The following is a 16,751-nucleotide window of genomic DNA, read 5'->3' on the forward strand; positions in this document are numbered from 1 at the left end:
GAAGAGTGTTCTCGGTTAGGCGGCTGACATACAATGTTATTGCGAGTGTTTCTCTATATAGGTCACAGGAGAGCGCCAAGACACTTCATGGCCTATAAAAAAAAAAAAAAAAAAAAAGGGGGAAAAGCAACAAAGCTGCGAGGAACATTTTCCTGTCTGTAAGAGTAATAAAGAAGAATAAAACAATCCCCTGTGATTCCGCATTAAAGCCTTTAAAGTGTTTTTATCATTGACCTGAATTGTTCCGCTTAAATCTCTCTTGTTTGTGTTTTAAGCACATTTATGACGTGGGCTGCATGATGGCCCTAAAGAGGCGTCCTCCGTCCTTGCTCTCCTGTGCTTAGCTTGTTCAACAATTAAAACTAAGTGGAAGGGAACATGTCCACCACGTTCATGGCACTTGTCTTGACTCTCATTTTCGAGCTGTCACGCTCAGCCGACTACAAAAAACGTCCGCCGTTTACTGGGTCAACGCTTCGGCGGGTTGACATGATTTGTTTGCGTTGTGCAACATGTTCTAATGAGGGAACAAAACACGCTCTGTCCCTGCCCCGACATGACAACATCAAGGAGAAAAGACGCACTTGTCAGAGGCATTAAGCGTGACCGACTGATTGAGTTAGGAAATTACACCAGTTTCAGAGAACAACACATAATTGGGTGGACACGTCTATCATAGCAGGATGAAAAAGTCTCAAGGACCCACGAATGAAATTGAGTAAGAAGACTAACCCCAGGTTTACACCGGTTGCGTGTGCGGTGCGGCGCGTCTTGACTGCGTGCTCCGGACGCGTCAATTTTTGGTCCAATCCACACCGGCTCCGCACAGCTGCGGTCCGGCAGCTCCGTCGCCGACCACTTCCCGCCCTGTCTCGCGTGACCGCGCGCGATCATGTGGCATTAAAAACAACGACAAACACACAAAAAATCTGTGCTCAACAGAGAAGCAGCAAGAGAGGTGGACTTTTATTATTTTGTGGCTTTCTACCTCCAATATTAGCCTCTCCTCGTCCATGTTCGCTGGTGTCTAAACCGTGAATGACACCTCGCACGTTAACTCCATGCCCGTCTACGCCCACATCACGTTTTGCTAGCATGCTTGCGAAATAGGAGATGGCGAGTGTTTTATCTTGAAAGGTAACCGGAAATTTATTTTGAAACTGTGTCGGTCTTCCTGTCCCGCTCGATGCGTTTTGTGCTAGCTTGCCATTTGCCGGAGGCCTACCGCTGCGGCGTCCGGCAAAAATAGAAAATAGGTCTATCCTTGCGGAAGGGCTGCGGCACGCCGCAGCTGAGTCGCAGTCGACACGCAACGCACACGCAAGCGGTGCAAACTGCACCATTCGAATGAATGGAATCTAATTGCTTGCGTCGCCGGAACGCACCGCAACCGCACCGCAACCGCATCCGGTGTAAACCCGGGGTTAGACTAAAATCTTTTTAAAGTTTTTGTCAAATAAATCATGACTAAAACGATCACATCAAGTCCAGTCTAGTGTAGTGAGTGTCTCGTTGGAGCAACCAGACCCTGATAGTTTAGTTAGGTTTTGTACCTGGTGGATGAACGTGGACAGGTGGTGGAAAGTCGCAACATGGGACATCCAGGTCCTGGCGTACACTCCCTTGTCGGTGATAAAGTCGTACCATCGGGTGACGAGGATTTTCCGGAGGCAGTTCCGAGACATGGGCACAAGTCTCTCAGGCCAAGTCCAAGTCAAGTTTCAAGTCTTTGATCCACAAGCCCTTATGTTCCAAGTCAAGTCTCAAGTCCCTGACCACGAGTCCAAGCCAAGTCCCTGAGCATGAGTCCGACTCGTTGGATAAAGTCTTGAAAAGCAAAAGCTCTAAAGAATGTCAGTGCTGCAGCAGCAAGTTGCCCTGAGTTCGCCATGCTGGTGATTGTTTGTTAACCTTGCCAGCAAGCTGAATTCTCGCCGTATTTGTGAGAGAATACATCTTGTACCGCTCCCGCTGATACATTTGCAGCCGACCTTTTTTTTTTTTTTTTTTAGGTCGGACTAATCAGGCATTTGTTTAGGGTGGGCCAAAACCAATAAGTGCCGATGGTGGGGGGGGGACAAACAAACCTTACAGATGAATGGAATGGACGCTGCAACTATTTCTGTTCTCGCAGGGATTACTCACCGTTTACTTTTAATTTGAACGGCGAGAGGCGCTTCGTGCATTTTTATCTGGTCAAGATATTCGTTGAGAGACCCCATCCATCCCTGGCAGCTCCTTTCGAATGAGAGTGTCTATGACTCGCAACCGTAGAGTCGGACAGAGCCGGACCAGCGAGTTCATCGAGATCTCCAGCTCAGTCAAACAGGAAGTGGTGATCTTTTGCGCCCAGGTATGTGAAAGAGTCAACAAACTCAACCTTTTTGGGCGTTCGAGAGCAGCACTGGAGCCTGAGGTGGAAACAAGGTGGAGAGACTGCAGATTAGTCTTCGTCAAGGAATCACATATAGAAATAGCATAAACATGAGTAAGCTAGCAAGCATTTTCGTCCAAGACTACACTTAAGAAACCTGCTGATAATAAAACTTCAAACCGATATCATTACGAGTAAGTCATGCTACCAATGTAGCAGCCGTAGCTAACGTCTACTTGTTTATAGCGATAATGCTAGCTTAATTTTGCTAGTGACTATGTATCACAACTGGGCATGCTCATAATCACAAAGCATTATAAATGGCCGGCTTCAAGAATAGCGCAATTTTAAACGGATCAACTGCGAGTCCTATAAAGGCAGTATGTTAAAAAACAAAACAATAAAAAACGTGCCATACACATGGCTAGCAACACTTGACTACTGACCATGATAACGACACTGAAACATTAAGCTAACGCTGGACAGAAGTACTTTAACACAAACGTGAGCTCCTTACTGCACGGCAACATCCAGTGGATCGTGTACTTGTTTTCCTCGAAAAGGAACATGCAAAAACACTTGCAGTTGATCATTTGATGTCGGCTGAAATGAGGTCCACAGAGGGGCACTGAAGACGCGTTGCGTTATGATGTCAAACTCCAAAAGTGGCAACTTTTGGAAACCTCAGCCCTTCTGTCAGTTCCACTTCCACAACCTTAATACATGTTTAAATACCACAACGCCCCCTGAAGAATATCACATTCAGCCGCATAAATTAATGTGTTTTTTTTTCCTCCCTCCACAATGTTTACCGCGCATGCAAACACTGACAAGCGACAGAAGCAGCTGGCAGTCATTCATTTTCAATGAAAGCCTCGGCAATCGTCCCGCAGCAGCCGCAGCAGAAGATGTGGGAAGAGATCTTCCGTGCATACATCAAGTGTTGCCGTTCTGCGTTGACAGCGCAAGAGAACGTGATCACGGCGCTCCTCGCCTTCTCCCTGATCCCGACAACTTGTGCCCTGTTCGTCTTGTGACATAAACCCAAATAACTCGGCAGGAGAGTGCGTCAAAAAGCAGAAGGAATGCCTGGAAAGTGATTGGACACGCACCCGCTATGCTATAACATTCAAAGAGTCGAAAAGTGAAATACACGAATGCTGTAACCTCAAAGAAATAGGCTGCCTGTCAAAAGTATTGGAACAACGAGGCCAATTCCTTTATTTCAGGGGTGTCCAAACGTTTTCATTTGAGGGCCACATACAGAAAATCAGAAGGACGCAAGGGCCGCATAATGTTATGAAGAAAAATTGCGTTTAGTCCTAAAAATTGTACAAATAATTCATTTGACCTTTTGCATATTTATAAAAATGGTACAGTATATAAACCAATTTATTTGTAATATGGCAGTCGGGTTATCATAGTTTTGGAATTCTTCATTTTAGTTTTTATTTTGGTTTGAGTTTTGTTCTTTTAAATTTAGTTTTAATTAGTTTTCAGGTTGGTTCTGTTAGTTTTTTTTTAAATTAGTTTTAGTTCTTTAATAAATGCTTAGTTTTAGTTTAGCTAGTTTCAGTATTAGTTTTAGGATTTTTTTTAATGTGTATTTCTTGTGCACAATATTTAAAAAAAAAAAAAAGACATGGGTGCAACGTGATTATTCTGGTTTATACAAAAATAAATCTACTAAAAATCACATTTAAAATCATCCCCAAAGGCTATCTCTTTTTGCTATAATTAGTTTTATTTTTAGTTAGTTTTGTAAACATAAAATGTAGTTTCAGTTTTCTTTTTTTAAAAAGCATCTTCGTTTTTATTTTATTTCGTTAATGATATAGTTTTTTCGTTAGTTTTAGTGAACTAAAATAACCTTCAATAGCATCTGTGTTTTTCGACACCCTCCCTTCTTACTTTGGCCATCTCCAAACATTTTTGTTTTTATTTTATTTGAACTGAGTCAAATGCCATTTTTAGCATATGTCGCGGGCCACTAAAAAAATGGACGGCGGGCCGCAAATGGCCCTCGGGCCGTAGTTTGGACACCCCTGCTTTATTTCTATAAACATGTGTCAGAAGACCTCAAAAGTTGAATATGAAATCTTCCATCCTGCTTTATTACCAGTTATTTGCGTCCAGACTTGATACACAGCTTACAAGATAGCATTTTTTTTTGTTTGTTTGTAATGAAACAATATTTTTAGGTCATCGAAAGCACTGAAACAGATTCATGGTTTTTAATCTTTTATACAGACTTAAAATAGATGAAAGCGAATATGACTTCACATTTTGTTGCAAATCCTTTTGCTTGCAATAACCGCAGCGAGGTTCCTGATGAACCTCTTTGCTCTTTTGTCTGTGCAGGTACACTGCTCTATAGGGTTTAAGTCTGGAGATTAGGGATGTAACGATATCCAAGCATCACGATACGATATTACGATATGAAGGTCACGGTACGATAATTATCGCGACATTGTGATTATTGATGCCGATACAAAAAAAAAATAAAAAAGTCAAAATATTGGGGAAAAATAGCTCATAGTTAAACAAATAAATAAATAAATACAAAATAAAAATACCAGCAATGCATATAAACCACCTACAATCTCTAATAACAATATTGAGACACTTACTTGCTAATGCAAGCACACATTACAATTAGTATAGATATTAAACATAGAAGGCCAAAACATCCCTAATGAAAATTAAATTGCACTAATAAACTAGCCACTAGAGGGTGCTAGAACTGCACAAATGGAAATCAACCTGACTTTTTCAACAAATGTGTTCCTTTTAAATATTGTGAACATGACGACGACGATATTGTGGAAGTTTTAATATCACGATATTGCCCTTATGCCTTCCCTACTGGAGATTGACTTGGCAAGTCGAAAAACTTCCACCTCAAGTTGCGGGGTCATTATCTTGCTGCATCGTGAAGGATTTGCCAATCAGTTTGTTTGCATCCGTCTCTCACTTGGCAGATGAGGTTTGTGCAGATTTTAAACGTACATTTCATGTCATGAGTTACACCAAATGAAGATTAGTGAGCCAGTCTGAGAAAAAATCATACAAGCCCACATTATCCCCCACTAAGGTTCACAGATGGGCTTGAAAGTTCGGGATGATGCACACAGATCCTTTCTTTCTCCAGACTTAAGCCGTTCCTTCACTTTGGTAACGGTTAGTCTCATCCATCCATAAAACTTTTTGGAATGTTTTTTTTTTTTTTTTTTAAGATAGTCCCTGCAGTTTTCGGCAAATTCCAGCCTGACCTTCACATTCTTCTTACTAATGAGTGATCCGTATATTTTACTCGACGGTGTTTTTTCACCAGATCTTCTAAAGGCACAGAAAAACATTTCGCATTTTTCTCTGAACAAAAAGCTCATTTTTTTTCCGGAACACATCATCCAATTTAAAAAAAAATAAATCTTGCTGCCTTTTACTCAGGTTAAGTGGAGTTTGCGTTTTGAAGAAATGTTAATTTTTTGGACATCCTTCACCATGACGACTGCAAAAAGCTCGCCGGCAGTTTTCATGGTGGTTACAACGCAAACTAATAGGAATGCAAATTTCACAGACGGAACGCTCATTGCTATTTGTCATTTGAATAATTTTGTTCTCATGCTACTCATCGAATTGGTACATTGAAACTTGCGTCACATCCATCTTTTGATGTCAAATCCAAATGATTTCAGGCTACATGAAAGAAAGGACTCAGGTGATTATGGCGATATTTTCCCCCCTACAGAGAACTTAGGGCAGCGTGGGCGTATTTTAGGCATTTGTATGATTGCAGATGGAAAATGTATTCACGATAATTACACTGTATGCAAGGAATGAAAAAAAAAAAGTCATCACTGCGAAAGGGGCAATTTTGGTAATTGTAAGTTGAATTTGTGGCGTCTATCACACATGAACATTCATTTTGGCTGGAACCACTGACAGTTTTTGGTCCCTCTAACTCATTTGCTACCAATAATGTGTAAATACGTTTTTTTTAATGTTGTAAGTGTCCCAAAGACGTATTTATACGTTTTTTTGTGCTAGAGCATACAGAAGGCTTTGATTCAGCCTCTCAACTGCAAAGAACGGTTGCAGAAATGGTAGTTATTACACAAACGGCTAGCAGGTGGCAGCAGAGATCAACCAGGGCCATCTAGAAAAAAAGAGCTAAATTACTTACAATTTGAAATAGATTTGCGAAAACTGATGAAACTTAGCTCTCTTCTAATGCTAATTGCTGCCAAACGGAAACAGATAGAAACATACTTTTATAGCAATAGAACACAATATTCTGTGGGCCTTGCAAAATGAGTCAAAATCCAGTAAAACAGCCGGGAGCGAACGGGATTGCGAAATGTGAAAATGGCTGGGAGTGCTATGATTGGAAATTGTTCACGTTCATACAACTTTTCATTGAGCCACATATTTAAAAAATTAGATATAGCACGATGGGTAATGGTAACTTCTCCCCACAGTGTAAATGCCGCCTCGGAATCCAAATGTTGGAGTGCAGTTTCTTAGCTGCAGGAGGAAGCTGCAATGCTTTGATAGGTCAGAGCAGAGCCGAGGAAGTCCACTGTGTGGTTTTGCTCCTGTCAAATAAAGACCTGCGGCTATTTTGACACAAGACTCCTGAGTTGAAAATCATGTGTGGACTCTTTAAAATGTGTCAGCTCGCCCAATAAAACCTCATCGCCGCGCGTTCCTCTTTTTTTTTTTCTCCACGAGGCATCGACGCGTGGACGAGGGAGGAGATTTTCCTGCTCATGTGCGATTGCGGTCTCGGCAGATTTAATGGACATGCTGGATGAGAGATTTATTACCCCTCTGATTGCTCCCACCCAGACAGATCGGGAGTGGGTGGAGCAGACCCCCTATCTCAGCTGTCGCACTTTGCCGTGTCGTCGCTTTTCAAGCGAGCGGGGGCCACTCCCGCCTGCCCCCCCTTTTTGCCTCTCAGGACGAGCACATCTGCCACCTGCTTAATTATTTCTCTCAGTGGCCCAAAAAAAGACACGGAAGATCAAAAGGGAAACGACGCGCACGGCCACCATTCCCTGATTGCGTCTTCAGTGTCACGTCTCATTTATGCAGCGCGGAAGAGCCTGTGAAGTCTGGAAATGGCAGCAAAGGCCTTTCTCATCTCCCCTCACTGTAAAAGCCCGAGCGCGTGTGTGCGCGGGTGCGCGCGCGCGTGTGGGCTGCGGCGGTGATCGGGACTCTCATTTCTCCGAGTTGCAACCCAAATAAGAATCTCGCCTGCAGCTCTTCTGTCAGCCGCCTCAAAGACGGCAATCTATCAGGAAATAACAGCCAACTCAAATGTAAAAATCAATTCATGAGAAAATAAGGAGGCCCGCGGTTGAGGGAAAGTTCACGGGCACGTGTGATCATGTTTCCTCGCGTTCAGCCGCCCGGGCGCTGAGCAAGCCAGACAAATGATAGGGGCTTATTTTGGCAGGAGAAGAGGGAGCTTGATAGAAAAGCTGATGTGAAGGCTTGTGCATCCGTAACATGCGCCAGAGACACACGCCGCCTGCTGCACTTGAGATGAGATCAGGAACGTATATTCCATTTACAGGCAGAAAAGAAAAGAAAGCGGCTCACGTTTATTGATATATCCTGCAGAAAAGTTTACACTTGTCATCATACATACGTACGCAGGCATTTGGCTGTACTGTATACGAACACGTAGTTTCGTAATTCACCAGTCACAAATATTTGCGTTTTTGTGGTTCTTTTTCCAAGAACCTGTCTTCCATTACATACTAGAAAACTAAGATGCCACAAGATGGCGCCAAAGCCCCATTTCAGTAGGAAAGTAGCACAATTGGTCCAAGGAAATATGTTCAAGTGTGAGGAGGATGTTAGCTTAGGGCTCTTCATGACAAGATAGTTGACTTGAGCTAGGCCGTTATGTTGCCGTTATTCGTCCTTGCTTGGCGCCTTTCTATCTGTCTGCATTCTGACATACGTATCCAGTAAAAACCAGTTAACACACATTCTCACGTGGGGAGGCTGAGCCGTCCGCCCTTGTGGCCGGGCAGCCTAGACAGTATAAGTGCAGGGACGATTCTGAATAGATCAGTCCCTCCTCTCCTAATAGAAGAGGGCTACATAAACGTGGACTGGATTGTTACAGAGTCTTCCCAACGTACACGTACATGCATAATTTGAGTGTTTGTTTTTAATCAAATACTGTCAGGGTTTGTGGGGGGATTGAGGACCAAAGTGGAGGGAGGCAAGGCGAGGCATGGCTGGTGTGCTCGGAAGCATTCTTTAACTTAACTCATAAGCAAACAAATGACAACAAAACACAAACCAAGGCTGGGAACTAAACTTACTAGTTTGTAAAGTAAACGGGCAGGACTCGGAGCAACCAGTCACTCAAAATGCCCATTTATACTGGTAGTTCCAGAATTGTTCGCAAAACAGAGAATGGTCAGAATTTCACAGCTCTCTTGACAAGACTTAAAAGTCGACTAGAGCAGGGTAAAAATGGCGCCAATGTGGCGGCCATGTTGGCAGGGGTGCCCCAAGAGTTTCTCATTGTGCTAATTAAGACACACCGATAACACTGATATATTGAGTGAGTAGAAAAAAAAAAATCTACAGGAAAGCGTGAAGACGAGTGCGGTGCAACAAACACTTGACTTATCATCAAAGCGCTTCAAAGCTCACACCTTAAAGTTGTTGAAATATGAAAAGATGGCTTAATGACGTCTTAGACAAAAAGGTAAGCAGTGCTGCTGTTAGCACATACTAGCATTAGCTTCTCATAATCACCACATACTCTAATGTTCAACCAGGTTGTTAACACAGATTTCTGTTCGGCGATGTCACTACATTAATTAATTGACAAGTGGTATTTTTGTGGTTTGGTGACAAGTACGCTGTAATTTTTGATCCTCTGTGTATTTTTTTTTTATTGAAGAATGTCAGACACCCTTCATTATGACATCTGGGACCTGCTCTAAATTGTAATTAAAACTGCATAATGTATACGTTTAAAAGCAAAACATGTTGCAGCGAGCGGGGACATTAGCACTAATGATAGCGTTAACCGTCCAAGTATGCGCGAGGCTTGTTTTTGTCCCAGCCGTAAGAGGAGGAGAAATTTGGTCGGTCCAGACGGTGACCTGGAGAACCTCATGCTGCTCCACCAACTAGTCACTTTCTCTCCACTATCATCTAACGGCTGGGATGGGCAACTGGTGGCGATGACGCTATGCATGGCTTCCAATTACACGTCTCCTCTACTACAAGAGAGTATGCGTACAGCCCAGCACCCCTCAGATTCACCTATTCCCAGATTATTTTTTTCTCAGTATTTTAAAAAATATATTTGTTTTGTTTTATTGTGTGGTTTGTTTTGTTTTGCGGTTTGTCTGTTTTTTTTTCTTTTTATTTAAGATTTTATTGGAGTTTTATTTATTGATTGACATCTATTTATATCAATTGTATTTACTTCTACATTTATTTTTATATTATATTTATTTTATTTTAATTTTATTTTTGTAATCTCGTTATTTTTATTGGCATTTATATTTTTTTTAATTATTATTATTATTATTTTAAATAATTTAATTATATTTCATATCCATTATTATTTCTACTTTTATTTATTTTGTGTTAGGACATATTTGGTCCTCCATAACTAAAAGTTACAATTTGTGTGGTTGTTTAAAATACACGTAATTACCTCAGTTCCTCCCTTCCTCCTTCTCTGCACACTAACATGATGGGACGTACATTCATGAACTCATTCACTCCCAAAAACTTATTTATACGTTTTTTAGGTTTTTGTTTGCTAGAGTTTTTGTATGAAGGCTTTGATGCAGTTTCTGACCTGAAGTGGTCGCTTAAAGCGATGGTAGTTATTACACAAAAAAAAACGGCCAGCAGGTGACAGCAAAGTATAAGAGATCAACCAGATCCATGTTGCAAAAAGCTCTTTTCTCCCAGTATTTTCAACAGGTTTGTAAATAATGATGAAACTCAGCTAATTCTAATGCTAATTGCTCCAAAACATAAAAACAGATTAAAAAAAATATACCGTACTTTTTTTCCCCCCCCTGATGAAAGAAGAGACATTTTTCTTTTGGTAGGTTCCATGTTTTTATAGCAATAGAACATGAAAATGGCTGGGAGTGAATGAGTTAACGAGTTTCACTTCTGATCATGTCTTTGCTGCTTCCATTTGCTTCAGTTTCTACTTAGTTAGCGAATACGCAGCAGATAATAGCAATGAGCGTAGTGAATTATTAATGACTCCAACACTAATATGCAAGCAAACAAGCTGCGCCTTCTGTCGGAGCATTTTCACGCAGGAAACTACACAGGGCCCGATTGGCGTCGACGCATCCGCAACGAATGCATGTTTACAGAGTTGTGCATACGCCACATGAAGCTTAAAAGTGATGGAAATGCCACAACTGAAAGGGGGAGGGCAGGAGAAAAAAAACCCAAAACAAAACAAAACAAACAAACACTTGGCGACTTCATGTTGTTTCTTTCTTGAAAGGCGTGCAGCCTCTCACAGACAAAACATCAATAGGACGACATTTTCATTTGTCTGCGCGGGTCAAATTGTGATCAAAATGAAAATCCTCCCTCAGGCTGAGGTGACGAGGCTGCCTCGTCTCGTCTCAGATCGATATCAAAAATAGGACCGGAATGCTTCATGAAGAGTCAGACTGGGAAGCGGAGAAGCGCTCACGCTTTCATAATGGCTCCAGAGCGGTGATTTATCGTCGTATTTACCAAATATTTGATCAAAACAAAACAACCCGTGTTGGAAAAGTTCTACATGAAGGGCGGCCATGTTTTTTCCGGGATTCTTTTTAAAGCCCGCAATCAAGGACAAGGTCGAGCTGTTTAATGGGGGTAAACGTTTGTTCCCCTTTCAAAGGTTTCTACAATGTTAATGATCTTAATAGATGATGTTATCCCTCCGGGAAAGCGGCCATCATATTATCCTCGGCAAAGGCGCCTTGCAGGACAAGGACGGAGCGCTTAGCACCAAAGGCGTTGCCACAAATCACCGCCACTTCACGCGTGTCACCATGTCGCGATCGCTGATAAGTGGCCGCACATCAAAACCATTCATTCAATGTGCCGTACGTTACGCGGTTTTTACACATTTCCGCCATGATTTTAGCGCGTCAACGTTCATTGTGCCTGCGGGGTCAATCGGCTCGCGTGGACTTTTTTGCCTTTGAGGCGTGTAAACGCGCGGGAGGTCGCGTACGACGTGAGCGCACACGCTTCAGGGTCAAGAGATTGCGGGCACGGACAAATGTGCTGGAAGTCAAGTGGGTACACGTTATGTATACACACACGCGCGCACACCAGCGTAAGCTAACGGGATCCAATACAAGAGCGGTGATAAAAATGACGACATGACAAGTTCAACGAGAAAAGCATTAAGTAGCATACGGTGCAGAAATTCACCAAGGTTGACTATGAAATTGAGTAAAATAAAAAGAAAGGAACAAAAAATGTGTCTGCTTGTCCGATCACACTGCAGAAATTTGTGTAATCGGCTGCGTGTGATCTGACAAACAGAACAAAGTCAGTCAGTCAATAGCAATGGAAGTCCTGGTGCAACAACGGAAGTCGTCCAAGAGTCAGTACCACCATAAGGTGCCTTTGAGACTTTCATTTCATCCCCAAAATGTTTTTTTTCCAAAGATATTTGTCCATTCAACTTCATATTGATTGCTTTAAGTAGATGATATTCTGTTAGAAATTCATATTGGTCAAATTTAAACACTTTTTCATAAAATTAACTACAAGTAGACACGCAAACAGCAAAAAAAACATGAGGACATGACAGGGTGGACATTTTTGGCTAATGTTAGCATTTCATGAGCACATGTCTTTTTACGGGGGACCTATCCCCCATTATTAGCGAATAAAACTCACCTTTTCCCTAATTTTTTTGCTCAGACCAAGTCAATACTTGGTACTAAGGAACTATGTTCAAGTGAGCAGAGGAACTTCATTTTCGAGAAAACATGCTACCAGCTACAAATGCACGACGCACCCCTCGCTGTTCAACATTCAACAAGGAAACGGTGAATAATTCTGCGAGAACAGAATTCATTGTAGCGTCCATTCGTCCATGTTGGGTTTGTTTGTTTGTTTGCTAGCTTCGGTGCCGGCTTCCTGGTTTCGTCACAGTTGCATATCCCGCCCCCAAACACAAATGTCGCTCTGTGATTGGTCCGAACCACTGAACAGCGGTTATCAGCGGGAGCAGTACAAGATGGTATTCTCTGGAGTATGTGAACTCACAAATACCGCGAGAATTCATCTTGCGAGAGCAAGGTTACCGCTCCTGTGCACTATTAGCTAAATACGTGTCTGAGTGGTGACTTGCATGGGACACGAAACAAATCAATGGGGGTTATTATGACATGATGGGTATCACACATTTACACCGTAAAAGGATTACGCTTTGATGCATAAATATTTACGAGAATGCAAGTAGCCATTAGGTCAGTTGACGGTTCTATCACGCCGCAGATTTAACACCCACCAGGATGAAATATAACTGCGCTTTGACATTTGGGTCATGCGAGTATTTTAAACGAATTTTGGGGAGCCTGGAAGCTACCTGCGTCTATTCCTAGCAGAAGTAAGGCAACTAAATTCTCCCGATGCGTGCGAATGTGATTATATGTGTGAAGATGTTTGAGTGGTCGGACCACAAAAGGGAAAAAAAAAGAAAAAAAGACCAGTGGGATCTGTCACGTCTCATCAACGCGAAGCTCTATCGACAATTTTCACACGACGGGAGAGCAGCTTTTCCCTGGGAAAACAGCGTCACGGTTCAGAAAAATGGAAGATCTAGCAAGAAAATGACGTAAAAAAAACAATCGATGTATTCACAATGACAAATTAACAGCAATCTAAGCGCTCGTGGTGTGACAGACGGTTTTGATGTATTCAAGACAGTAAGAGAATGTAATAAAAAGGGAAAGTTTGTTGAGTTTCTTCTCCTCGGAGCATTCCCAGACGTAGGCGAGTAGGATATATACACGACGCGCTGTATATCCTCCTATAATGAGGTGCTGGATTCTCAGAGTCTCTCAAGGAGAAACATCATAAAAAGGTATAGAGCTTGAAACGTGTTCATGTCAAAGCTCAAAGAGTGGAAAATAATCATGTTCACCTTTGATTGACACCTTCAGAGAGGTATTCCTAAGTATAATTATTATTGTGCTTGTAGTGGCATACCAATGAGACAAAAAAAAAAAAGAAAATCTAATCGGAATGAAGCCACATTAAAAAATAAATAATAAAAATTCACATGTGAGAATAAAGTCTAATCTTCAGAGATAAAAACTCAGAATCTTATGAGAATTAAGTCACATGTTCTGAGAGAAATAAAAAGTCAATGTTACAAGAATGAAATTGCATTTTTCCTAGGTAAGAATTCGATATTTTACAAGAATATAAGAATTCAAAATGATCAAAATTATAAAAATGATAAAAAATTATAATCTGACTAGAAAGAAGCCATTTTTTTTCCCTCATGAAAAGGAAGTCGTATTTTCTTCAGACGAGATGTTGTACGCTTATGTGAATAAAGTCAGACTTTGTGCAATAAAAAGTTGTAATCATACAAGAATAAAGTTGCATTTTGGGTAAAAATAAAAACTTTACAAGATATGTTGCGCTTTTTTTTTTTTTAAAGAATAAAGCTGAAATCTGTGACACAACGACATTGAGAAAAAGTCACAATCTTACAAGAAGGTAGTCCTTTTTTTTAAAAGACATAAAAAGCCATAATTTTATGAGAATTGACGCATATTTCTGAGACTAAAGTTGAAACGTTACAAGAATGTGCCTGTTTTTGTAAATTAAAAGATGGTATAAAAATAGCTTTTTTTTTAATTATTATTTTTTTACTAAAAGTAGTAATCTTTCAAATAATTAAACTGCATGTTTTGTTTTGTTTTAGAGATTAAATAAAATGTATTTTTCCGAGACAATTTTTTTTTTTTTTTTTTTTTTTTTTGCGATATAAAGTTAGAAATTTTATGGGAATAATAGGTGCTTTTTTTTTTTTTTTTTTTAATTACTTTAAAAAGATTTGTAGTCTACTGAAAATTTGCAATTATTTTTAACGATCATTAAAAGGCATAACCTTACGAGAACAGCTTTTTTATGTCAGAAACGTGTGTAAATTTAATTTTAAAAAAGATTATTACATTTTATTTTATACTTTAATTTTTATCATTTTAAATTAATATTAAATTATTAAAAAGTATTTTTATAAAAAATATGCCTTTATTCACATTGTCTAAATATTTTTCAAGTAGTCCAAATACTCCTTCGTAACATACTCAGAAATGGAGATAATATTCGATTAATTGATTACTGATAAATCTCACCTGACGCAATAGAAGGAAATGGAAATACACTACAAATCATTAATACAGTAATTTGTCATATTAAAAAAAAAAAAAAAAACGAGTACATACATCCAGAGTTCTCAACTATATGTCGTACATAATTAGGACGCTGGCATTGAAACGGAAGATCAGAATGTTCCGAGAGACTTCCCTCATTAATTAATTGGAAATGAATTGGCTATTCATTTTCCCACAGACCGACAAGGACATTTAGTCAGAAGCACATCCTTAGAAGCTACATCCTACTTGCACTGGGAGTCACAAAGTCAGCGATTGCGTGTGCGCGCGCGCGTCTTTATACACTCTTATCTCATGGCCATGCATTAATTAGCTATGATAAGAAGCTAATCAAGCGTGGGAAAGATGTGTATCTTGTGACCACAAATGAAAAAAGGATTATTTTTTTTTTTTTTAAATATGATGGGATGAATGGAGCTTAAAAATACCATGATGGAAAACCGAATAGTGGGTCGTCTAATAATATGTTATCTTATTGTAAAAGGAAGCGATATAAAAACGACTATTAAAAAGGCTATAGTGGTGCTTTTAAAATAAACGTGTTAATGAGACAACTGTCACTTGATTGTTTGCATTTGAACCGAGGGCTTGTCAGCACGGATTAGCTGCTTTATGGGTGATTTTACTCTTATGACTAACGCTGTGCCGCTTATTTTTAGACCGCAATTAAGCAGGCATAAAAGGGTTATAAGCGACAAGTATGCCGTCTTTCTTGTTATTTTGTACTTTTAATGGAAACCAAAATAGTGCAGTGTCATTTACCATCCATCCTGGTCAATAAGGATGTAAAAAACAAACACAGTTGTTTTTGTTTTGTTTTTTTTAGCTGTTTTAATGGCTGAGTTTGAAGGATGATTGCCTGCTGGTAACATCATGCCTTCCAACTTCTATCTTGAATTAATTTAATGAACGCTCGTTTGGTTACTGCATGCTTGCTAATTGGTGAGACATTGTCCTCTTTTATTAGTATTCCCAAAGTGATTCTTTGCTTGAGAATTAAAATGATGATTAGAGAGTTTTTCCTTCCCCACATCACAATTCGGTTATAATTCATCATTTCATCATAATTTAAAAAGCGATGTTAATTGAAGGCTTGGCCAGCTTTGGAGATATTCGACGAGAACAGCTAATTGACAATCGCCACCTGACAGGAGGAAAACGTTTTCTTCCATTTCTTTTGGCCATCATGCAACAGCGGCAGCCTCTGTGCTACCAAATTAGTTCCAGAATTTGGAATAAAAGACAAATATGTCCATCTCCCAGGCAACAATTGCAGCGGCTGCGTGGAAAAATTGGAAACGCGATGTAAATTCGCGGCCAACATCCTGTCCGGCGCTCTCCTCATTTGAGGGTGATTGACAGAACGCACAAGCAGGCCTCTTCTAATAGTGATTGCAATTCCCTCACAAATTGAATGCATGCCGAGAAAGAAGCAAAATAAAAAATACGGGTTAATACATCAAAGCACATCAAAGCAATACCTCGATATGATGTAAATATGCCCCAGAGGCGTTGTTATGCACTATAGGGGATGACATCAGAGCAACGCGATTGGAAGATCATCTTCTCAAGCTTCCAATCATTATTAGTTGTCCATATTGCCTTGATCAGACAGACTACGTGGAAAAGTCAAGCATTATTTTAAAAATGATTTTTAATAGTGTGGGAAACATCTGCAGCATAGTGAAACGGTGATTAAAAGGTCCGCCTCACAACTGCTTTGATGCCAGTGTTGTCAATCAATATCACAGAATTTTTAATGATTGATTATTGTCCCTATTCTTTGAATATGTCAATGCAAGATACACACAAGGACAAAACTGTTGGTACCTCACTATTAATTAAAGAAATTTAAATTAAAGAGAAACTTACAAAAAGTAACAAATAAAAATGCTGTGAAAATTTAAACAATCAAAACTAGACATTAC

The 16,751-nt window shown here is 40.2% G+C and overlaps 1 protein-coding gene across 6 annotated transcripts in view; it reads right to left on the reverse strand.

Annotated features, from left to right (window-relative positions):
• The window catches only part of LOC144030550 (endothelin receptor type B-like), a 32,445-nt gene that overhangs the window by 14,543 nt on the left and 1,151 nt on the right, over positions 1-16,751 (reverse strand). For 5 of the 6 annotated variants that reach the window (XM_077536968.1, XM_077536967.1, XM_077536965.1 and 2 more), the window contains exon 2: positions 2,146-2,411. The gene's annotated coding sequence lies outside the window, so the exon portion shown is untranslated. Of the gene's footprint in view, positions 1-2,145; positions 2,412-16,304; positions 16,450-16,751 lie in introns of those variants that run through there. The other variant, XM_077536966.1, reaches the window with a different exon arrangement.

The sequence above is a fragment of the Festucalex cinctus genome, chromosome 11 (assembly GCF_051991245.1).
Source record: "Festucalex cinctus isolate MCC-2025b chromosome 11, RoL_Fcin_1.0, whole genome shotgun sequence".
NCBI lineage: Eukaryota > Metazoa > Chordata > Actinopteri > Syngnathiformes > Syngnathidae > Festucalex > Festucalex cinctus.